Source organism: Daucus carota, chromosome 9 (assembly GCF_001625215.2).
Source record: "Daucus carota subsp. sativus chromosome 9, DH1 v3.0, whole genome shotgun sequence".
Classification (NCBI taxonomy): Eukaryota; Viridiplantae; Streptophyta; class Magnoliopsida; order Apiales; family Apiaceae; genus Daucus; species Daucus carota.
Genome location: NC_030389.2, coordinates 35849662 through 35857690, shown reverse-complemented (window position 1 = coordinate 35857690; position 8029 = coordinate 35849662). Strand labels below are relative to the sequence as shown.

General features: G+C 37.3%; 1 long non-coding RNA gene across 1 annotated transcript; it reads right to left on the bottom strand.

The window, feature by feature from the left end:
- Positions 1–4267: 4267 nt before the first annotated feature.
- LOC135149154 (uncharacterized) lies at positions 4268–7171 on the bottom strand. Its single transcript, XR_010287319.1, has 3 exons — positions 5733–7171; positions 4852–4999; positions 4268–4645 (listed from the first exon to the last, which is right to left on the bottom strand). It is a non-coding gene; the product is annotated as an uncharacterized LOC135149154 (long non-coding RNA).
- Between the last annotated feature and the right edge of the window lie 858 nt (positions 7172–8029).

Genomic DNA, 8029 nt, shown 5'->3' with positions numbered 1-8029 from the left:
ACAATTCAGAGGTGTTATAAACTCCATGGGTACCCTGCTAATTTTAAGACTGATGGCACTAAAAGAATGGCTGCAAATCTTTCTCAGACCGATACTCTTGACCAAGAGTCTTCAATTCTAGCTGCTGATAATTCTGCTTTTACACCAGCCCAGATGCAACAATTGATGCAGTTACTTGGCAAGGAAACTGATTCATCTTCTACAGAATCACAATTGAAATCTGCATTTGTGGCAGGAAAAATGTGTCTCTTATCCTCTAGTGGCACTAGCTGGATTATTGACAGTGGGGCTACAGACCACATGTGCAATGATTTAACAGTTTTTTCAGACTATAAGCAGATTCAAGGGTCAGATAATTACATTGTGATTCCTAATGGTAAAAAGGCACTTATCACCCATACTGGCACAATACATCTTACCAAAAAGATTGTACTACATGATGTTCTCTATGTTCCTGATTTCAAGTATCATTTGATTTCAATTCCCAAATTGTGCCAAGATTTGAATGGTAAAGTTGTGTTTACTGATAGCAAGTGTTACTTGCAGACCACCTCAATGAAAAATTTACTTCTTGGAAGATTTAAAAGTGGTCTTTATTATTTTGAAGAGGAAAACAATTCACAGGTCATGCTTGCTACAACTAAGCCATCTTCCACAGATTCTTCTACAATCAAACTATGGCATCTTAGAATGGGTCATTTACCTGTTAACAAGCTTCATCATATCAATCCTATCTTCACTTCATCTTGCACATTGGATCATTTCTGTCATATCTGTCCATCTGCCAAGCAATCTAGGCAATCCTTTCCTGTCAGTTCTATCAAATCTACTAAATCACTACAATTGCTACATTTGGATGTTTGGGGTCCTTACAAAGAAGCTACATATAATGGTTGTAAGTACTTCTGTACAATTGTAGATGATTTTTCTAGAATGACTTGGGTATTTCTTCTTACACATAAATCTGATGTTGTGCAAAGCTTTATGGATTTTATAATCCATGTTGAGAAGCAATACATATTGTCTGTCCAAACTGTCAGAACTGATAATGCTCCTGAGTTATGTGCTGGTACTTTGAAGGATTTCTACCAACATAAAGGCATTATTAATCAAAGAAGTTGTGTTAACACACCACAGCAGAATGGTGTGGTTGAAAGGAAACACAGACATTTGCTTGAAACAGCTAGAGCATTATTTTTTCAATCCAAGCTACCTGTCAGTTTTGGGGAGAATGCATATTATGTGCCACTCACTTGATCAACAGAATGCCTTCACAGGTTTTGCAGTTTCTTACTCCTTATGAGAAATTCTTTGAAGTACCTCTTGATTTAAGTCACATAAGAGTATTTGGTTGCCTTTGTTTTGTCTCTACACCTTCTCACAACAGGGATAAGCTTGCTTCCAGAACAACTCCACATGTTTTTTTAGGCTATCCACCAAATGTTAAAGGGTACAAAGTCATGAATATTCAAACTTTTCATGTTCACATTTCAAGGGATGTTGTTTTTCAAGAACAACATTTTCCCTTTCATCTGAAATCCCCAGCAAACACTGTTCTTCCTTTCTTTTTACCTATTGTCACAGGTCATACTGATATTTCTCACACTGGTTTGCCTGAGTTGTTTCAAATTTCCACAGAGCAAGATAATCATGAAAATTCTGAGAGAATGTTTGATTCTAATTTTGACACTGGAACTACTTCTGAATATTCTGAGAATGATGTGTCTCTTAATCTCAGAAGAAGTGCTAGACAATCTAAAGTTCCTACACATCTTCAAGACTATGTATGTGCAACTGCTATAGATTTTCCAGAACAGACTCATTGGTGTAATCTGGTGTCTTATCATCATTTACCACATGCTTGTCATGCTTTCACTGCTAAATGTGAATCTCTGGTGGAGCCTAAAACATATGCAGAAGCTTCTCAGGATCCCAGATGGATTGAAGCTATGACAAAGGAATTACAGGCATTACAAGCTAATAAAACTTGGGAACTGGTACCTCTCCCTCCGGGAAAGAAACCGATTGGCTCTAAATGGGTTTTTAAGATCAAACTCAAAGCTGATGGCACAGTTGAAAGATTTAAAGCAAGACTTGTAGCAAAGGGCTACAACCAACAGTGGGGGATAGATTATGAGGAGACTTTTTCTCCATTAATCAAGATGACTACTATTAGGTGTTTATTGGCTATTGCAGCTAATAAGAACTGGCATTTACACCAATTAGACATCAACAATGCATTTCTTCATGGTGACTTACATGAAGAAGTCTATATGTTGCCACCTGATGGATTTACTGCATCTGCCAATCTTGTTTGCAAACTTATAAAATCACTGTATGGGCTTAAACAAGCTTCCAGACAGTGGTTTTCTAAGTTAGTGGGGGAGTTGAAGGATAGAGGTTTCACACAGTCAAAGAATGATTATTCCTTGTTCATCAAAAAGGGAAAACATCACACCACAATTGCAGCAGTGTATGTGGATGATGTCATATTAACCAGAAGTAATGAAGCAGAAATTCTTCAAATTAAGAGGCATTTGGATATAGTTTTCAGTATCAAAGATTTGGGAAGAATGAGTTACTTTCTTGGGATTGAGATTGGATATCCAGCATCTGGAATATCTATGTCACAGAAGAAGTTTACTAAAGAACTGCTACAAGAAGCACAGGATTCTGGTCTGATAATAGATAAAGGAGTTGCTACACCTCTGCCTATAAACCTCAAGCTGAGTACAGAAGAAGGAGAGCTGTATGATGATCCAGGTTTTTATAGGTGTATGGTTGGAAAATTAAATTTTCTAACTCATACAAGACCAGACCTCTCTTACACTGTTCAACACTTAAGTCGGTTTATGCAGACACCAAGAATGCCACATTTCCAAGCATTATGTCATACTCTTAAGTATGTGGCTGGAACCATTGGACAAGGAATCATTCTAAAAGGAAGTGATGATCTGGTATTACAAGCTTTTTCAGACTCTGATTGGGGAGCTTGCAAGGATACTAGGAGATCTATTTCTGGTTATGTGATGTTGTTAGGAAAGTCACCTGTGAGCTGGAAATCAAAGAAACAAGCAACTGTTTCAAAAAGCTCAGCTGAAGCTGAGTACAGATCAATGCCCAATGCAGCATCCGAAGTAACATGGAGTGTGAGGTTGCTTGAAGAGCTTGGTATACAGAAATTAAAGCCAATAACTCTACACTGTGACAATCAGAGCTCCATTCATATAGCCAAGAATCCAGTCCAACATGAGAGGACTAAACACATAGAAATAGATGTGCATTTCACAAGAGACAAGGTCCTTGAAGGGTTGCTGGAGTTAGCCTATGTACCTACAAGCTCACAGATTGCAGATGTATTTACAAAGATACTACCATCTGCTCAGTTTGACAATTTGCTGTCCAAGCTAGGCATGTCACATTGCCAGCTTAGCTTGAGGGAGGCTGTTAAGAGTAATGAGCTAGAAGCAGATGGTCTCACAGAGCACAGTCAGCATGCCAGCATTGCACCTAACTAACTGAATGCCATTTGCTCATAACAGAAATCTGTTTTCTATATAATATATGAGACTCACACACTCATTCATTTTCATTCATTCAGTTTGGCTGTTATGTAGTCTTCTCTCTCTCTAGAATGATAGGTGATTACAGTAGCTCTGTCTCCATTACTTCTTCTCCAGATTTGTAGTATACAATAATCCAAGCTTGTGTAGTGTAACAGATGTTTGATACATTGTTTCATTTCAATGAGAATTTAGTGAAGTTGTTGGTTATATTGTGATTTGTAACACATTCGGTAGAAGCATGCCCTGAAGCTTTGTCCATTATTCCATCATTCAAGAAGCAAAAGACGTGTGATTTTCAAACCACAACTAACACTTCTAGTGCAAATGGTGGATCTGATCTTGATATACTCGGTATGGGTCATCTAAAACTTATTTACATTATAATGTAATGTGCTGTAGCTATTCAAGATATCATGTTACACCTGGTCAATTTAAAATTGTCCTTTTGAGTCAATGAAGCAACAATAATAACAGTACTTGCACATTATGGAGCTTTACAGGATGCACAGTAGTTGCATGTAGAATAGAATTGGATAAATTCGTGGATTGTAGTCTATAACAGCTTGTTATCCTGTGCTATTTATTAGATATGGACTGCTTTACTTTTTTGCATTACCTGACTTGGCTAGTTAGCTTGATTGAGTAGTCATAAAAGAACAACTGTACCTCTACTCATGTGGTTTAAGCCCTTGATATAAGCATTAGTAATATGACGATATCTTTGTGAACATAGGTATTTAGTTGCCTGTACAAATTCTAGGCAGATGTAACTGCTTGCCTATTAATTCTTGAAATACAATAGGGACAAACCGCTGGTTAACATGATTATGTTATATATCTGTAATTAGTATCCGATTATGCAGTCCAGCGGGGCAGTCAAATCACTTGTTTAAGGAAGAAACATATCAGAATAAGAAACTCACTTGGCACATCTCTCTTTGTTATATTAAGGAATGGATGGAGTTTGTTGCAAACTCACAGCAAAGATGTAAAAATAATGATCAAACCAATCAACCGGAATAAAGGTGGGCCGTGAATCTCTCTGTATGATGTGTGCAGGAGAGCACAGTGGCCGTTGCCTAAATTTGAGACAGCGAGGAAAAGTCAAGGTTAGTAATTGTTAGTAACACCAAAATATTTTTCTACTTTTACAGTTTATACTTTTGTGCCTTAAAATTATATGGCTGTCTTGACTATGTGGCCACTTCCATCGCAGATCTCCCATTGAATTCACAGACGGTTTAGAAAAAAGGCAAGGATTTAGTAGTTTTGTGTCGGAAATTACCTTGACCATTCCAGACCGCTGTACTGTTGTAGTCAATGGACAAGCACGGCCAGACAAGAAATGTTCTTTAGACTCTAGTTGTCTTCTGATGCTGTGTGAACTGGAGCAACGGGGATTTCTCACCATTGAGAAATCATGATGTTCTCTGCTGCATATACATAGCTAGTCTGATTATTACTACCATAAACTACAAAGCTAAGCTAGCTAGAAGCTAATTGTAAGCAACAATTAATATTGGTTTTAGCTTGTCAACAACATTCCCATGTTAATGCATATACTCTCTCCGTCCCATTTAATTCTATACACTTTCCTTTTTTGGATGTCCCACTCAATTCTGTACATTTCAAAACTTTCCCAAAATAGTAAGATTTTATAATATAAAAACCCCACCCACCCACTACTTTCAACTATCTTTTCAAATCTATCTATTATATATTGATGGGTCCCACTACTTTACCCACTTTTCTTTCTCTTTCTCCTTACTTTACATTACTTTATATATTTTTCTTAGTCTGCGTGTCCAATCCATACGTATACATTTCAGAGGGACGGAGGGAGTATGAAATATGTTGGGTTGAACGTTAAAACGTTTGCTTTTAGTTTTCAGGTAATTGTTCGGTTTTAATTTATGTTTTCTGTTTTCCAGGCACAAGATTGTTCTGTTTTATATTTTTCGTATTTAAAAACTGTTTTATAGTTTTAAATTTGTTAGGTCCGTATATAGGGATAATTAAGCTAGAAGGGGGGGGGGGGTTGAATAGCTTAATCACCAGTTTAAAAACTTTATGGCGTTTTAAAAAGTTTATCCCCTTTTTAAAAGCTTGTATCTAGAGTAATGGCAGTTGTAAATGCGGAAGCAAAAGGCAAAGAAAGAAAAATACCACACGAGGGATTTTATCCTGGTTCGCGGTGGCTAACTCAACCGATGGAGTCCACTCACCCCTAGTCCAGTCCCCGAGCTCCTCCCCGGACTCGAGATTTTCTCTACTAAAAAGATACTCCTTTAAAGTAGGCGGAGAAGCCTTTACAAATATATATCTTGGAGCGTAACTTCCCGTTACCTCCTCACTATAAATGTAAAAACACCTACAAAGCTTGTCTCGGAACGTAACTCCCCGTTACTTCCTCAAAGTCGATGTAGAACCTTGTGTAGTCTTTGTACTTCTACACCTTTTGCCGGTCTTGGGTCTTAGGTATTAGATCTCGGGTCTTTCCTCTTCTTCACGGTGCAATGACTATTAACTCCCCGTCAATACGTCAAGGACTTGGGTCTTAGAACGAAGATCACCTCACTTCACTTCACCTCACTGCAAAAGTTAGAAAACAATATCTACGAAAATATATGTCCTTGTTTTAATAAGATTTTAGTCCGCTAAGTAAGTCCAATAATCACGGTCAGGTATAAGGTTCGTCAATTATAACAAATCTAACGGTGATTAGTCCAACAAGTGTCCAACAACAGTCCAACAATTTATATTGCGCGGAAAATATAAATAGTTGATTTTAAGTCGGATTGATTTTAATAACCTGAGCAAACCGCGTACGGGCAAGCTACGAGAGTTATATTAATTAGTGTGTAGTGATTTATAGATATAAGACGCAGTCGATAATCACACTCACACACACGGGATCGGGAACCGCTAAACTCGTAAGGTTAGTATTTCCACGAAGCACAGCACATATGGAAACGTTCACCAAACGAGAAAGGGTATGTTGGGCGTAGGGATATAATCAGTTAAGCACAGATAACACGCACAACAATAACTAACTTATTACCTTTGGCCTTATATCCGGCTTTCCGTGCCAAGGCAAAGATCCCTCCAAAGTTTGGTGAGGAAATCTCAAAGGATACGAGTTAGGTTCCGGGACAAAACACACGCACAAATATACAACGAGTGGCTAACTCGTGTGTTTTGTAAACAAGGAGAGCTTTAAAGATGAAGAGAATATTTTTGTTCAAAAGCCCTTTGTTAAAAATGGTCGGTTAAGACACGAATAAAACGAAGCTAAAATAACCACTTACAAAAAGTTCGCCGGAAAAATTCGTCGGAGGTTCGACCGGATTTTGGCTTTGCACACGAACTTTGGAGAGCCCTTCGGGAGGACAAAAAGAGTGGTATGAAAATGAGCTAGGCGAGATTTGGCTAGGTTGGTTGGAACGAAGCCTCGGGGTTTAAAACCTTGTGTATATAACGAAGTATATGAAGAATCGAAGGTTTTAAAGATGAAGTAAATATGGTGGGTGCTTGAATAAACTTTGGGAGAGTATTTTCACTTCAAAATCTCAGCATATATTTGGCTCTTAGCTTGAAGAAAATGGGTGGGGGGAAGCTTGGTATTTATAGGCAAATGGTGGGGGATGATGTCATGCATGACATAAGCAAAGGATGAAGTCATCCATGACACAATCAACTTGGCCACCAAGTACTTCCATTATCCCATGTGATCAATTAAGGAAGCAACCTAGCACCTTCCTTTTGAATTCTCAGCACTTTGAAAAGCTTCTAGAAGTTGCACGTAAATCGAGATAACGGTAATAAATCCGTTACACTTAAATAATATGATTTTTCGAACGTGCAAAATAAATTCCAGAAAAATTATGATAAATCTTAGAATATTGGAAAATGGCACTCTGGAAATTTTGGTGATTTTTGGTCAACCCTAGCTTGGTCAAACGTTCAGCCGAAGTTCGGACAGACAGCTAGAAAACGCAGAAAAACGAAAGTTCTCGAAAAATTCCGAAACTTTTACCATGCATTAAGAATAATATATAACTGGCTAATCTCAAGTTTCAAGTCAATTTGGCAAGTGGAAGTATTTTATTTGGATTTAAAACGATTAAATCAGACATTCGGGTTTCGAATAAAATACGACAATTCTTTTGAAATATCCGAAGAGGAATTTAGGCCAAACTTAAAACTTGAATAAATACTTAAAATAGATTCCCATAAAGATAAAATACTTTGGTGGGTTGAGAACTATTTTAAAGTATTTAAACCGATTTTCTAAGATTTAAACTGGTTTACGAAAAACCGAAACAATTCGTCTTTTAAATACTCGAGAAGACCTTTTGACGAATATCTTGATACCAAAATACTTAGAAATAAAATGTTCATGATAAATCATGATTTTGATACATTGAAAAGCTTTTCTAAGTATTGTGAATATTTTTCTCCGA